This window comes from Phoenix dactylifera, chromosome 8, assembly GCF_051530095.1.
Source record: "Phoenix dactylifera cultivar Ajwa chromosome 8, Ajwa_hap1_PhDact_Kaust_v1.1, whole genome shotgun sequence".
Taxonomy (NCBI): Eukaryota; Viridiplantae; Streptophyta; class Magnoliopsida; order Arecales; family Arecaceae; genus Phoenix; species Phoenix dactylifera.
In genome coordinates this window covers 13,349,458-13,367,533 of record NC_143197.1, presented here as the reverse complement: position 1 = coordinate 13,367,533, position 18,076 = coordinate 13,349,458, and the positions used below count along the sequence as shown (strand labels likewise).

The 18,076-nt window shown below is 37.6% G+C and overlaps 1 pseudogene across 1 annotated transcript; it reads left to right on the top strand.

Moving 5' to 3' along the window:
- The first annotated feature begins 10,590 nt into the window (after window positions 1-10,590).
- Window positions 10,591-11,594, top strand: LOC103707737 (calmodulin-like protein 3 pseudogene; annotated as a pseudogene). The gene has a single exon (XR_015967994.2). The product of XR_015967994.2 is annotated as a calmodulin-like protein 3 pseudogene (transcript).
- The last annotated feature ends 6,482 nt before the right edge of the window (window positions 11,595-18,076 follow it).

Sequence of the window (18,076 nt, the reverse complement as noted above, 5' to 3'; positions counted from 1 at the left end):
GGGTGACGTACTCATACGTAAGGTGACTCACGGGTTGGAAAGGATATGAGCAAAATTTCCACCCGCATCGAATATTTTCTGATGGAAAGGGGCCCAGTGGGGGCTGCTACGTGGGTAAGATTTCCTCCCCCTCTTCCTATTCTTTAGCAAAAAAAAAAAATGAAAAGATAATATGGTAACATCATTTTTTATTCAAATAACATCAAACTGCAAGGGTGTATAAATAATTTTCATATTTTAGAGAAGCATATATGTAATTTTGAATATTTCTTTAGGCCACATATGCAAGTTTTGAATACTCTTTGGAAGAACGTATAATCAAGTTTCACCATTTTTAGGTTGAAAAACCAGAAAAAAAGACACTCACACACTCTTTCGCATCTATGCAAAAATCCCATTTTATAATGCAAGAAACAAATTTATATTAAAGTTTCTAAACAAAGTTCTTAAATTTACATCTGCAAATAGAAACATTTATACGGTGCTCAATCTCATATCTATACATAGCCCCACCGGTCGAGATTTTGTTTACTAATGCAAATGACAAACTATACTATATGAATTGCCAATAGAAATATGATATAGATTTTAATATTCTGAAGCATAACAACTTTTTATAAGCATGTCATGAAGTTTTTTTTTTAGGAAAATGTCATGAAGATAGTTGAGTCTGATATTTCTAGTCTCTATGTTTGGCACACAACAAAATAGTGTCTGTTCTCTCAAAGAAAAGAGATTCAAAGAATATTACAATATGGCCCATGCTGTAAGGGGATAAAACATGGCAGTTGATGATATAGCAAGGTTGGAAGATTAAGTATATATTAGTATCTATTGTGTATGCAAGTCAAAGATATGCAAGTTAGTGGCGTGGAATAACCTTATATACCACTTCCCCCGTTTTCGGGCAACAGATCCTTTAAACTGTACAAGATTCCTAGTACCATGTCATTCAATAGTTTTTAAAAATTAATAATAAAATGATGGGTAGCTAAAGGTATAACCTAACAACAGGATCCTCTGCGGTGTGTGATTCATATTGCAAAGTACTGCACATTTCTAGACCGCCTCTATCAAAAAATGAACGGCCGTCAAACAATGTGCTATATATGCACTTGTAGACTGTTATGTTAGATGGTCATCCATTTTCTGATGACAGCTATCTAAGGATGCACAGTAATCAGCATTGCACCCGACCCATACCCCTGACCTAAAATCAAAGTTCTCCTATAAATTTGATGTTGACTAAAAGTTGCATGGTTGAACATAAAAAAAATTACTTGCCACACATCCCAATTGTAAGAGCTTCCTCCACCAGCACTTGCAGAGGTAGGTTGCATAATTAATTATTATTTAATTTTGTCTAGCTACAAAACAGCAATGCAATATTCTTCAACATTGATACCTGCAAAACTTCAAATCCATACATGCTGCACGCGTGGTCCAAGCTGACACAACCTGGCCGGGAATGCAGCCCTTGTCCTTTTTCGCTCATTTTGGCTGGAAAGCAAGCTCAAACATTGCCCTCGGGATATTTTTAACAGAGTGGCAGCTCATGCACTGCATTCCATGAGCCCATATCTCTTTCTCAACAGCCAGGGATGCATCGAAAGCTCCACGTACATGAGATTTGTTTTATTGAAAGGTTATTGTGGAGAAAGAGAGCTGTTAACACCCGCGCTTAGTCTTAAACCCCAGAATGGCATGAGAAGCAGCTGAGAAAGTCCCCACTTGCTTCCAGAGCCCGAAGTCCAAACCATTCCGTGATTTTTAGAGGGAGGGAAGTTTAACTTCTTTGTCTTCTTTTTAGGATCTTTTGTCCAGGTAAAGTTATTAAGTCTTTCGCGTGAGATGGATATACGCCTCTTACGAGGACGTTGTGGAAGTCTAAGCAGTCGTCATTGCTATGCCTGGACTAGAGGAGTCTGCTTCGCTTCATGAAGGGTCATTTGAATACCAGTTCAAGTGCTCGGTGCGCAGTGGAGGGGTACACGGATGGGAGCCGATGGAGTTCAGGTTGTCTCGTCTAAATCGGGGGTAGCTCATCTGAGTGCTTTGAGAACTTTGTCAGAATCCAAACCTAGTTATATGCAACGGCTCCATGGGACCCACTCTCATTGGCTATTCTATCAAAAATTTGCTTCCTTGGTCTCTAGTTTATGAACAATAAAAATGAAAATTAAAAATAGAGTATATACAAAACTATGTATGGTCCAATACTATATAAAAATAAAAACATGTTTTAAATTTTTAATTTTCCTAATAGTTTTTATAATATTTCTTCATTGAATGATCACTCCACTCATAATCTTGGCATGCTCTTTCCAATTGTATATCTATCATTGTCACAACTCCCTATCAATCTTCCCTCCTAGTGAATTTACTCTATCTTTCTATGAAAACTCTAATCCCAAAATAATAATTGTGTTTTTGGAGTTAATAGTTAATTAATTTTAGATTTTAAAATCTAGGATTTTTGTAAGTTATTCTAAATCTTAAATTCTTAGCAAATTAGGTCCCTTTGTGCATGCATTATAACTAGTATATATATATATATATATATATATATATATATATGCAAGAGGAACAAGTGTGTGCCATATATAAACAAAGGATGGTAGGAAAAATAAAACATTTCCATAAACTTACGGTATAGCAAATTTCACTTAAACCAACTAACTAAGGGTGATTGTGCAAACATTCCTAGCTTCGAAGTTCCTTCCTCATCATCTGATTGATGTGGTGTCACTTACTTTCCTTGAATTGCCCCCAAACTCTAAATATCATACCAATCCTCTAATTATGGCACATCAACTACTGTGCAATTTGACATTTGAACCTCGATTAATGCAATAGTGAGTGATACTTTTGGAGCTCGACTAGTGCAATTCAGTTTCTAAATCAAAATTCTTTGTGACACTTGTATCACATTTTAAAATGATTCTTTTCATAGCATTGCAATGGCATTTAGCATCATCTCCATGCATTGATATTTTTGAAAAAATAATACTTACGGTAAGATAAAATCCTCGCACAAGTGTGATGGGGCTTGCTTGCACTCGAACTTGATACTTCACTTGTTTGTGAGGGCCGTATATTTTTTTTAGCACTTTTTAATTATATGAGACAACATCAACTATAATGATTATTCTATGACATTATAAAAGGAGATCCATGCAATAACATATTAAACTTTTGATCTCCTTATCATTTAACTAATTATTCATTTAGTGATAACATTATACCCACAACCCCTTGGTGGCCGATTTATTTTCAATTTCTAACTTATGGATAGACTAAGCGTATAGGACATGGAAGAAAATGTTTATAAAACAAGTTATGAAACAAGATATAGAGTGAAGACATTTATGCAAAACATTGTAGGGACTTAATTATTAAATAACAGTTAAACTTACCTAGCCGGTCGTGTCCCTTTCTCTCTTTTGAAATTTTTCCATTAATAACCATGATAGCTATAATTTTTTCTAATTATTGGTTTTAATCCTCTAGAGGTGTAGTTATCTGGATATGAAGCGGTTGAGCATGGGTATTACACTAAAACCCTCAAATTGTGGTAATATTCTGATTTCCACATTTATATGATGTTGGACAAATTAGTTTAAATTATAAAATGTTAGGATAACCATATGTAGTTGGAGCCAATTTTGTTGAATGGTTGGAATGTAGACACCCTCATCACGGGCATGAATATGGCACTTTGGCTAGCCTCATCATGGGCAGAAATATGACACCGTGGATAGTCTTATCATAGATACGAACATATGCTGCAAACAGCCTCACCATAGGTATGAACGTGATACTTTTTTTTGTCTATCACGGGCTAAAGCATGACAATGGTCAGTCAAAAAGCTATAAGGTAATTGAAAATTTTGAATGAGAAAGCTCACAAAAGTCAGCAAGCCAAACCACATTAGTCGATGTTACTAAAGTACTTGTATCACTGTTGAGATAATTGTTACTAATTATATATGACTGGTAATACGCCTCGGAAATAACGACAACAGACATGGTAGACCAACCAATTAGAGCTCACCATGAAGCCTCCAACCAATCAGTCAAAGCCTACCACAGGGCTGACCCTAAAGGGCCATGGAGAGTCTATTAAATTTCAAACTCTCCCCCCAGCTGGCGACACCTTGGCCACGATCGCAAATTATTTTCATAACTGCATGACAAATGAGCAAGATTCGTGGAGCATGATGTGTGGGTAGATTGCCTGCACATAGTCTTTGGGACATGCGATCAGTTACTAAAAATGGTCAATCTGCACGCCTGATTTCCTCAGCGATAGATGCCAACCTCACCTATTCCCGAGTGATGCTCTAGGTAAGTGCTCTCGAGCCTTTTTATACCTTTGTGTTACCATTGCTCTCACAATATCTTTGCTGTTTTCTAAGAGTTTGTTTGATTTAGGCATCAAAGGATCCCTACCAGACACTCTCCACGAAGAAAACTTCTCTGTCTATGTTATTTCAGGTCGAATGCGATGTCGAAGCAAAGGTCTAAGGATGGTCTCCCCCATCTAGCACCATCTTAGGAGCAACCAATGTCAAGGCCATCACCATTGAAGCATAGTTACCACCACATCGCTATCTCAAAGATACATTGCAATGTTCAGCCGACCTTATGGATGAGTAGCCGACTGTCCAAGCTCTCCAGTAGCTCAATCGGCTCGATTCCTTAGTCAGGCCAATATCTAATAATAGCAGATTGGCACTAGAAGAAGAATTATGATCCCACTATCAGAGATTCCATTAGATGGCAGACAACTTACAGCCATGAAGTCTTAAAGAGCATAAACAACACCCTCGACTGCCCAATAAGACACACCTATAAAGTCTAACGACTCTCTATAGAACTCGAGAGGGCTCCAACTCCAGCGAAGTTGAAGGCAGCACTAGTGGTTACTATCGAGCAGTTTCGATTGCTCGTGTAGTAGGTTCAAGTGCTAACTACAGTCATCCAAAATTTGCAACAGGCGACTGTCAATATCTAACAGCAACAGCAGCAGCAGCTTGCAAGCTGAGCGACCATAGAGTCGCAATGCAGCCAAGCCACCACTCTCTTCCTCAGAATCCAAGGCAGGCTCAACAGAGCCATCGCTCCTACTCCTGAAACTCGAGGCAAGCCTTGAGCAGCCACCATTCCCATCCACGGAGTCTTGGATGAGATAGGAGGCATTGGCCACAATTCACAATCTCGAAAGGAATTGACAGCTGGCCACGCCTTCTCCTGCCGATCAAATAGGGCCTTCAGGAGGGAGGCTGACCTTGATCATAGGCTCGAGGAGATGGACCGTCGCCTCTTAGCCTTGAAGAAACACCACGCCGAGCTTGAGAATGACATCAAGTTCAAGATCAATCCCTCGTTGTCAGCAAGGATCATGGACGAGCCTCTCTCTCCTCAGTTCAAGATGCCACAGCTCGAGTCATATTATGGGACTATTGACCTCTTGGACCGCTTAGAGAGTTTCAAAGCTCTGATGATGCTCCAAGGGGCCATAGGCTCAATTCTGTACGATGCTTTTCCGACCACTCTTCAAAAAGCGGTCTGATTATGGTATACCGAGCTTCAGTTGAATTCATCCTTTCTTTTGAGCAAACGCTACCTCTTCTCTAATGTCTCAGACTTTTAGAGTCTAATTATACTCTTTGAGAAGTCCATGAAGGAATCTGTCGAAACCACTATGAGATAGATCCTTAGCCTATAAGATTCTATTACAAGGCTACTACTAGTTGACCATCTAAAAGAATACAAGTGACTTTGTGAGAAGGTGCAACCAATGCTAGTGGCACACGAATGTCCAGTGATAGTCCGCGGCTCCACTCACACCGATCAGCGCTTCTTGATCGTTCTCCTAGTTGAGGATAGACATTCTCGGCTTCTTTCCATAGCCAAACAAGCAAAGAAAACTCTTGATAATGGCCATCGACTACTTCACCAAGTGGGTCAAGGCCGAGCTACTGGTCGCCAAGGCCGAGCTACTGACCTAGATCATAAAGAGCAACGCACAAGACTTCATTTGGAAGTTTATCATATACCACTTCGGACTTCCTCAAGTCGTCATCACCGACAATGAAAGGAAGTTTGACAATACTAGCTTCAGAAAATTTTGCATCGACCTTCACATAGATACCTTGGTCACCTCGATCAGGCACTCTTCGACAAACGAGAAAGCTGAGGTGACCAACAAAATCATCCTGCAAGGCCTAAAGATTTAAATAATTGAGCAAAGGGTTTCTAAGTAGACGATCTCCATAATATCCTCTAGGCTTACTAAACCAATCATTGGATTCCAATGGGAGAAACACCCTTTAGCCTTGCCTTTAGCACGAAATACTGATCCCCCTAGAGCTTGATCTACCCTTTTATCAAGTAGACTAGTTTGATGAACAGAGAAATTTGGAAGACCTCCAAGACAATCTAGAGTTGCTTGAAGAAACAAAGGAACGAGCTCAAATTCGGATGGCCACATACCAATGATGAGTAAAAGGTATCCAAGGTGAAAGTTAAGTTTTTCCGACCTAATGACTTGGTGCTCAAAAGGGCCAAGGTGGCCCAACCAGTGGAATAATGCAAGCTCATACCAAACAGGGAAGGGGCCATACAATGTATCCAAGGTCGTCTGCCTCGAAACCTATCTCTTGGAGCATCTGGATAGAATACCCATATCTTGTATATGGAATTTAGCCAACCTTCGAGATTATTATCAATAAGATGTACCATTGTACCATGTAAACTTGACTTATCAATGAAACTCAATTCTTCATGCAAGAAATTGTCTCATACAACGACATGATGTAAACCAGGACCGAAGTCAGGTACTTAAGAAACTCTTTGTTTTTAATAAAGTTGTGAATTTTTACACTAACTTCAGCAGAAGCCAAACAAAAAGAAGAGTACATTTAACTCGGTTCACCCGAGCAAAAAAAAAGAGCAAAACCAATGAAGTAAAGGGCTTTATTCCTCGCCTTTACCGCCCACGCCACTACCGAGGTACCCAGTTTTCTTCAGTTGAAAAAAAGCGGCTCTTCGTGGAGAGCCCCATTGGTCCGAGCTGCCCGATGGGTCGGGTCCTCGGACGTGATCTGTGACGTCAAGGCCAAGATTCAGGACAAGAAAAGCATCCACTCGAATCAGTTCCATTGTTCCTCCCCCTTGGCGCCTCCGCTGTTGCCGCCACGGCCATCGACGTCAACGGCTTTGCGGACTTCAAGGACGTCGTCGTCTTAGTCGACATCGCCACCATCATCGTCAAGGAGGAAGAAGTCCATCCCCAAGAAAAGTCGTTAAGCTTGAGCTTGGCATAACTTGAAATCCTTCCCAAAGACGTCAGCCGCAATCTCCAAGGCCTCCTCTCAGAATTCCTCTGAAATGCGGTACTCTTTGACCTTAGGATCGTCTAAGCTGCACTCCAACCTTGGTCTGGATTCGGCGGCAACACTTTCTATTAAAACTGTAATCCCAAAAGTTCATCAGCTTAATTGGTTTAGCAATTTAAAATCTAGGATTTTATTCAGTTATTCCAAATGCAAAATTCTTTGCAAATCGGGTTCCTTTGTGATGCATTGTAACTAGGTATATATAAAATAAATGCAAACGAACAAGTGTATGTGATATATAAATAAGGGATTGTACGAAGAATAAAACATGACCATAGAGTCATTACCATCTAACCAAGGGTTATCAAGCAAATTTTTTTCTAATTTTCACTAGAGAAAGAGAATAGTTTTGGAGCTCCTTCCTCATCACCCGATTGGTGTGGTGTCACTTATGTTGACTCTATCAATTCTCTAATTATGGCACGTCAACTAGCAAGCAGTTTGATATTTGTACCTCAACTAGTGCAATAGCGAGCAGTACTTTTGCAGCTTAATTAGAGCAGTGCAATTTCTAAATCAAATTTCTTTGTTACACTTGTATCATAGTTTTAAATGATTCTTTTGAAAGCATGGTAATGGCATTTACATCATCTCCACTACATTGATATTTTAGAAATAATGATCTTACAATCCTTGCACAAGTGTAATGGGGCTAACATGCACTCAAACTCGATAATTCACTGATTTGCACTCAAACTATGTTATTCATGATCCAAACAATAAAATATTAAACTTTTGATCTTTTATTTGCTTATCATTTGAATAATTGTTTGTTAAGAGATGATATTATATTCACAACCTCTGGATGGCCAATTTATTTCTTATTTCTAACTTATGGACAGGCTTGATGCATAGGACATGAAAAAAAAAAGTCTATAAAACAAGTTTTGAAGCAAGATACAAATATAACGCATTTATGCAAAACATAGTAGGGTCCTTATTATTGAATGACAATTAAACTTAGGACCAATAATTTACTTCCCTTGCTATTTACTTGACACATCTCATTAACTATATGTACATTGTTTTTTTTTTTAAGAGCAAATGTGTACTACTATAACTATCATTTATTTTTGTTGTTCTGGTTACTATACTGCTACTTTTGTTACTAATAGTATTTTTTAAATTCGAAATTTTAGCAAAAAAATTTAAATTTGAAATGATTACTTTAAATAAGATAATTATAATTTTTTTATTGGTCTTTAATGAGAAACTTCTTTGAAGTTTGGTTGATAAGCTAAGTGATCTTCATTTATATAAAAATTCACTGAACTCATTGGTCTTCAATAAGTCACTTCAATGAAAAGTATACAATGTTTGTAGATGTCCAGTATAAAATACATGTTAAAGTATACAAGCTAGATGTATATGTTGTGTGTTAGTCTTTTATTTTGATGGTTATAATCTGAACCTGCTCTCCAAGTGGGGGCAAGAGTTGAACTCACAAAACTCCAAATAAACATATGAGGCTAGGTTAGGTTCAGTCCCCATAAGGGCAGTTGTTCAATTACTTTCCTGGGCCACTAGTTGTGAGTTGTGCGACAACTGTAACTAGGACAACATAAGTGGTCTTTTGATCCAAACACAATTTGGAGGAGAAGGTAGCCAAGAAAGGGACTGGTTTCCATGATCCAAGATAATATCAAATACCGAAAACCGACCTAAGGCTGCTTTACTCAATTTAAGTTTGGGTTGTATTTTTCATGCAAAAAAAATGATCAATCTTTTTTCGCGATGTTGCTCATCGGATCATGCTCCGTACAAATCTCCAAGCACTTTGAATATTTTTATTTATCCATCCGTGCAAGTCTCAAAGCTATTATTATGTGATTGGTGGATTTGTATGGAGGAAGATGAATCCCTTTTTGGTGTCAAAGATACAACCTTGTCCCATTTAATCTTTCTTGACATGGCAAATAGTTAGTTGGTTTGTCATGAAGCAGAATTAATAACTTCAATTTTGGAAATCAAAGTTGTTTTTTCCCTGGAAATTTTGATTCTAGTTTTACTAAAATTTGTTACACGGTTAGATGTAACTCTTAAATATGTACAGATTCAAACAATAATCTCCATTTCTTTGATTAAAATTCCACTCCAAAGGGGCCCACCGCTCTGTTGTCTCCTTCCTTATTCTTAACTGGATTACTTTGTCTCCATGTAGTGATAAAATCGTGTAGTACCATCTATATAGCTGTGATTTGTCAAATGCCCTTTCATGACCCTCCTCTCTACCATGTATTTCTCCAATTTCACAAGGCATATTCTTCAATCAGTCCATAAATAATCCAAACAATTCATTTTTTTCTTTAATTTGAAAAAGAAATACAATATAGCAATTGCATTATCAAAACTTTAATTTGCATGACAACATCAAAATTACACTAAATCAAGCATGCAATTAGAACATAAAATTTGGTAGGATTTATTGGCATACATAAATATGCTATCTTATTTATAAAGAAATTTTGAATCATAGTTCTGCATATATGTATAGAAACATCAGCATAACAGAGTGTAAATTAAAACGTATCTTCACTAAGGTTTTGACTTAAAAATATTGAAGAACAAACCATCTCCATTGTGTAACACGATAAAAGCATCTGTATGTGCAATCCACAGATCCACAATTTTGATATCTAAATATGTGGCAACAAAAAGACCATTGGATAATTTAGAAAGGAAACATTGATGGTAGTAAAATTAATAGCACTCACAGAAACTCTCTAAATAAATTTATGTTATAGCATTTCTTAGTCTACATAGTTCGTAATGATACCATTTCTAACTACTCTAGATTTTATCCAAAAAAAAAAATAGCCTAAAATGAATAAAAAATACTTGAAGACTTAAATCGGGCATTACTTTGTGTGCTGTACAGCACATTTTTAGGAATATGGTACGTAGGTGACTGGATGGCTTCCTACCAAACTAGTGGCTTGGGGCTATGGGAGATTTTTATTTTATTAGATTATCTTCGAGATATTTTGATGATAATTGCGGATGGATGTATTTATCCAAAAATTATATAAAATAATTAAGTTAATAAAAAATATAAATTTATATATGTATAGAGATATAGATATAAATATAAATAGACTATAATTTTTCGAGTCAGAAGAAAAGATTACTAAATGAATACTCTTCCGCTCGCAGCTTTTAAAATCAATCAATGACAAGGAAATGGTGGGTGGAAAATGTTTCCCAGAAAATCCTCATAGGAAGCTTCCTCGAAGCTCACTCCCCCACTACTGCGCTCTTTTAATACTCCCCCTTCCCAACTCCATTTTCTCCTCAGTTTCCTCCCTCTTTCTCTCTCTCCAACCCATCCATTTCCTGTTCTCTTTCTCTAAATCTAAGAAGTCATGAAGCTCTCCATCGGAACCATCTTTGGCTCCTACAAGAAGCCTTCAAAGAAGAAGAGCCGTTCGATCTCTCGCAGCGACGCCTCCACGGCCACCTCCTTCTCCTCCGAAGACTCCACATCCTCCCGCCTCCGATACACCCCCCGCTCCGTCCTCCCCCCTTCCTCCGGCAAGAATCCCTCCGCTGCCGGATCCGACGACCTCTGCTTCCTCTCCTCCGCCTCCTCCTCCGTCTCCGACCTGTTCGCCGTCTTCGACCGCGACGGCGACGGCAAGATCACGCGGCACGAGCTGCAAGCCGTCCTCCGCCGGCTCGGCGGCGCTGATCCGCCCACCGAGGAGGAGGTGGCGTCGATGGTGGCGGAGGTCGACCGCGACGGCGACGGGTGCATCAGTTTGGAGGAGTTCGGGGCGATCGGGTCGGCCTTCGGCCCGCCGGCGGGAGCGGATCTGCGGGAGGCCTTCGCCGTCTTCGACGCCGACGGCGACGGCAAGATCTCGGCGGAAGAATTGCTCGGGGTGTTCATCACGCTGGGGGACGAAGGGTGTACGCTCGAGGATTGTCGCCGTATGATCGGTGGAGTCGATACGGACGGCGATGGATTCGTTTGCTTCGAAGACTTTGTCCGCATGATGGACGGCCAGAGATGATAGATTAATGATAATATGATCTTGTCGCGTCTCATGTGATACTCGTTGGTTTCTTTTCTTTTCTTGAAGAAGAAAAGAAAGAAGTAATAATTTTGTAACTATCTTCTCTATAAAAATCAACTATGGGTTTATCTTTTATGGTTTATTAATACAAATATCTTTCGACTGTTCTTTGGGACTTCTGGAGTTATCTGATTCTTTTTTTTTTTTGTATATTTTAGTTTTGGATCAGCTTGACTGACTATAATTCCATGTCCAATGGAAAAATTGTCTTGATTGGCATATGAGAATCATACCATTTCATTTAATCTGGTTACATGACAAGCTAATGCTTTTATTTATGATTTTCTTTTCATGATGACAATTAGAATTCATCTTTAGAGCTTGGAATGTTTGATAGGCCAGTTGCCAAAGCAATCATTACTAATGATTACTGGGTATTTGGCATAATGCACATAAATATATCATGAGATTAGAGACGAGCAATCTTTGCTACTAATAGTGGAGGTTACAAAATAATGTAGACAGGTATCTTTTAACATAAATCACGTGGATGCTAAGCTATTTAGGAGAGTGGCAAGCATTTTCTAAGCCTTCATTTGCAACCATACTACTCTACAGATTTGTATAGTTTTATTGGGTTGAAAAAGTCTCAGATTCGAACACAGCCGCCGACTGAGTGGCTCCTACGCGGCGCATCACTCAGAAAGCTTTCTCTGGATAAATCGAGCAGATGCTTCCGACCCGCTTAGAAGGCTTCCTCTGAGATCCTATATTCGTTTGGTGTGGGAAGCTGGTGTATCAAAAAAAAAAAAAAAAAAAAAAAAAAAAAAAAAAAAAAAGCCTCAAACTAGCTTATTATTGTTGATATTGATCTAGAATCTTTTATATCTTATATAGATATAGCAATAAATCACCGACAAACTCGCTCTATGGATTGCATACTTGCTTGTTTTAATTATGTGTAGCTGCTTGATGTGATGAGCATTTGGTGTAATCTAGTTCAAATATTTTTTTTTCTTAATTCTTCAAGAATAATTTATCTACTTAACTAAATAAAAACGGGATCTTAACATGATCAATTGCCAACAAGACTTAGAACATGCTCTAACCCTTAACACAGACCAGGATTTTGTTGAACTTCTAGGGTTAAAATGAATTATATATCATTTTGCATTATAAAAATAAAAATAATAAATTAAATATTAAACTTCTAAAAACAAGATAGGACACTTGACTAAAACCTATACTTGATTAACAAACACTTGATTAAATTATGCATCATTTTGTTGCTCTAACAAATACCGTTGGGGTGTCAAAATGAGCACCATCTGCATCAAATGAAATAACTGAATTAAATAAAATATCCTGGACACGGTTTTTCGATGCGAAGCACATGCTTGCTACCTAACCCAGCTTTGGCCTTCACCACGCGCATGTGGGAGCACAAATGAGGATTCAGAGATACAATTAAACTTGTCAGCTAGTACCACTCTATGTCCATGTCTTCGAGAACTTTATGAGAAATTGTGAACTCAAAATGATTATTTCAATTGCCTAGCAACCAACAATACCATGGATCTTGTGAAACTGTACTTAATTTAGGAAGAATAACTATGCCACAAGTGAATCTTGTCTGTCTTAGCTTTAATTTCTGGACTAACTTTTGGCCATTGACATTAAATTTTACCTACTACTAAATTATAGTCAATAGTATTGGGTGTAGAGCAAAAGTGAGAAAAAAGGTACAATCACATATGTCGCAATATGCACATGGAGCTATAGTCTAGCAATTGCACCCATCAAATAGGTTCTTTCCTTTAGATATTCTTCAATTCTCCAACACAAGTAACCATTAGGCTACATTTGTTCTTGGATAAAATCCGATTAAGAGATACTTATTAGTCTAATTTCCTGGAGAAGATATGACTACCAAAGATAATTATAAAAAGCATTGTTTATACAGAAAATAGATCTCAACTTCTATATCATCTTTGTTTTTATAAAAGTAGGTTATTTAGGCTAATGGCCCGGCCCGAGAGGCCCATTAAGATCAAGCCAGTCATGTGGCTCGTGAGAGGGAAGAGGAGTTGACTCCCGATCGGGGTTTTCTTCCTCCTCCGATATCGCCGAACTTCAAGAGTTCTAGAGCGATCTAAAACCCTGGGAATCATCTATTTAAGGCCTTCTCCTTTGAGTTTCACCACCAGAATCACCAAAGATCGTCGTGATTCCAAGCATTCTTTCCATGGTCCTTCCCCTGATTTTCACTGGGAAGAATCATCGGAACGCTTTGCCGGACTAAGGTAAGAGTTCTTCATCTTCTTCTCCTCCATTGATATTTTGGGCATTCATTTGCTTTGGTAATCGCCGAAACTTCTTCCAAAATAGGGCACCCCTATTCCAGTCTTCTTCCACCGATTTCGGTCGACCGGCCACCCCCGCCAGCTGCCCGCCACCGCCACCTTGCTAGACCATCACGTCGCAACCACTAGTCGCCCCCTTTCTCTTCTGTTTTTCCAAGAGAGAAGAAAGAAGAAAAGAAGAGAAAGAAAGAAAAAAGAAGAGGAGAGAGAGGGAGCCATCCCTCTCTTTCTCTCTCTTATTTTCTCTCTCTTCTCTTTGTTTCTTTCTCTACTTTCTCTCTCTAGAAGATCTATGGAATTTAGTATTGGATTCTATGAAGGCTTATTTTGTCCTAGTGTTTGGGCTGCCTACTGGATCGATCACCCGGCCTTGTTGAATATCCTTGAAACTTTTATTGATGAACCATGTTGATTAATCTTGGCCATGATTGAGTCTGATTCATTGAGCGAATTGTCTAGACCTGACCCACATGAAACTACGGTACACCCGGTCAAGTCTTCTTGTATTATTTTATTAAAATCATCAAATAGAAATTAATTTTAATATTTATATTTTAAATAGGTCTAGCGGAGTCACCTAGCGAAGTCCGTCAGTTTAAGAGAAAAGAGGTAAATAAGCCTTATACTCCTTGCTAGTTTTTGAACTTGTAAGTAACCCCGACACTCCTTATTAGTTTTCAAATTTCTACATATTTTTCATATTTATAATATTAAATGTTGATGATATTATATTTTCTTAAAATTAAGGATCAAGTATACGATATTATGAAACTCATAATTTCTTGCTAAATAATGGTTCTATAAATATTTTATTATTAATGACTAGTTTATGAACTATAAACTTCACATTTATAAAAATAGTATTTTTTTATGAAAAGAATAATTAATAATTATTCTACTGTTAAATGCTTATGTATGGGCTATGAACTCTATAAAGCCATTTATTATTTTATTTATGTAAAATTTAAGAAAATATAGTTCAAAAAAATTGAGTTAATAAAAATTATCTTAACAACTTTAGCAAAATGGCTCTCAGATAGCTATGTATGGCCCCTAAAGGTAGGGTAGATCGATATCCAATTTCATACAATCCTGCTAGCAGGTAATAGTAGTTGATATACGACCCTGTAAGTAGATAATAGTAGTTGGCATATGGCCCTGCCAGCAAGTAATAGTAGTTGGTATATGACCCTGGCATTGGGTAATAGTAGTTGATGTTTATCGATTACGACCCTATCACGGGTATAATAGTAACCTTAGCATTTAGTTTGAGAGAAATAATTTGATCGATGATATTGTTAAATGGTAAATGATTTATAATTTTATTTATATTATGCACCTGGAACCCTATTTATGCCATATTGATGATATTGTGTGTATGCTTCACTATATGACTTACTTTATCATATGACACTATAAAATATTCTATCTTACAATAATTATTATTTTTACATTATGATACATCGATTCATGCAAAATTTTATGCTTGATCCAGTAAGATAGTGAAAGGTTTACTTACTAAGCCATGTCGCTCAAAAATCTCTATTTTTATTTTATTTCTCTTCATGCAAACAGGATCAATGGAGACGAAGGTTGGTCCAAGCTTGGAGTTTGTACTAGCAAGCTTGGCGATGTATATGATAGAACTTTAGTTCTTCACTTGATGATTAATTTGTAACTTAGTAATTTTTTAAATTTTGAGCATTATGGGTTTGGTATTTATGTTTAGATTTAGAAGCTCTGAACTAATAATGGTTGTACTTAATAGATAATGAAATTAGATTTCTACTTATTCTATTTTGTTGGAGATGAATTTGGAAGCCAAATGAAATATTTGACTTCATGTTATCGTGGGTTGTATCCCTCAGTAGCACGACTATGTCATGTTTCGGATCTGAGGCGTGAAAATTTTAGTTGCTTAACCGAATTCTTCTTGGATTAAGGAATATGTCCAATTAAAATATTTTTTGAAATGATTTTTTTTATTTACTTTAAACTATCTATTTTAAAATTCAAATGATAGAATTTAATCATGTTTACGAAGTGCACCAAACCTTTTAAGGTCATATTGCAGAGCGCAAAGAGCCAGCACAGTGTCCCTGGCCAGGCTGGTCACCAAAGCATAGCTTTTTGTTTTTTTTTTTTTTTGCTGTCTTTGGTGTTCGTCGTCACTTCCTCATTTGAATTTCCCACAAATTTCTTTCTCACCGTAGATGGCGGTGGATCTATCCTCTCTACCAACCCGATCAAAGCCGATTGATGGTTATGGGGTTGTACTTTACGGCTCCGCTCGAGTCTCTAGGTCTCTATATTAGTGCTCAGCGGTGATGGCTGACAGCCTATTTCAGCTTCTCCCTTGCTCCTCTATCGTTGGTATTGCTTGATTCCAACTCTGACTCTCTCTCTCTCTCTCTCTCTCTCTCAGCACCATTCCCCTCTTTGATGTGGTGGTTTGCTTAATACCATGGTCGCCAAATCAAGCCGGCATCCATGGATCTCATATGTTGTTTGGCAAAAACCATTTGGACGATCTTCTCGATGCTATGGTGATTTTGATGAATATTTTTTGTTGTTATTGTGGTGTCCAATTCCATGCTGCCATATATGATATTCAAGTTAATTAGTGATGGAGAAGGATCATTGAACTCAACGTACATTGTTTTGTCCACTATGAGTAGAGCCGATCAAGATTCAGAAGTGAGATCGGCCATATTAAAAAGTCGAATCGTTAGTTAAATTTTCGAAGACCATAACTTAGTCATACAATGGCCGATTGTAATAATCTCTTTTTGTTTTTTTTATATTGAAATCAGGTATCTTTTTAAGCTCTACGATGTGCATCGTCTCCTGAGGGAGGTCGCAACCTTAGTGATGATAATCAAATTCCATCATTTGGGCTCTGAAATAGATTTGATTAAACCGAAAATTTTCTTTTCAAGAAAGATTTTGACTGAGCATATCTATCTAAGAGACATAAGGTAAACTGATATAAAAGTTGAGGTCTCCCTCCTCTAGAATTTTAACTTTTTTAGTTTATTTCTACTAATTATGTCTATTTTTGTAAAGTGAGTCCTATTAGAACTAAAAGAGAAATCTAATCTAAATTGTGAAAGGACATATCTCACCATTATAACTAGAGGCTATATATCCCAATTTTTCATCATCAATGATAGAAAAGGAGGACCTAAACCCCACTTTTGCTAGTTTTTCCATCTTTTTCTAAATTTTTTTTGAGAGATTCAAGTTGAGCGGGTTGAAAGTATTCTTTGTTCTTTCCAATCGGATCAATTAACATTAGGGCCGTGGATTTTTTTAATACCCTACCTAGGGTTTGTTGCAACGTGGACAGCCTTGGGTAATTGTTAGATTTGCGGGCTTTGGTTATGATGATGTGCTGATAGGTGCATCTTGGCACGACATTAGTTGAGCAACTGGTGCGCCTATTTGATAAGATATTTTTTTTGAATCCTAAATGCTTATGTTGTATTTCATATTTCGTACCATATATTTACAGATTTGAATGGATGATGCTATATGAATGGTTAGTAGGGATAATGTTTGGAATGGCCTTGCATCCTTTGTGTCGATCAACTGCATATATCCCAATGATGATCTTCAACTAAGTAATTCAACTGTGTTAGATAATGAAATACATGAAATTCATGCAATCGATGGAGTTCTTAGCAATTTTCATCTAAGTACGAATAATGAAAAAAAACACACATTGTTATCGGTATAACACAAAAAAATGAGCTTCAACTCTGCATGCTGCAACCAAACAACATTTTCACCATCTTTTAAAAGAAGATGCGGTTAACAGAGCACAAGCTAGACGATGCTTTATCTAGCTATTTGATTAATCAGTTAAGAGGTGGCTACTGCGGCTTAGTTCTAGCCATCTCTCAGCAAGCTATCTGAGAATCAAATGCAGCCAAAGTTGAATCTTCCACCATTATTCTCTCCACCGATAACTAAAGTAGTTCTGTCAAGAATATATATTTTTTTTTGTATACCGACTGCTCACACGAATCTCGCATAAGCACAGCCAACATAGTCAAGGGAAAAAAGATGACTTAGTGGTAGAGGAACAAATACATAACAAATCCAGAGGACCTCTTTGAAGTATTGGGCAGCAAAAGAGGTGACCTAGTCAGCTATCCTATTCGCATCTCGTTATATATATACAGCCTGAAAGACACTACACTCCCTCGCTAGTCAACAGATGTCACATAGCAGCGAATGTTCTGCCTCCCTTCGCTTCTCTTTTTGTATTCATTTGATCATCACGGTTGAG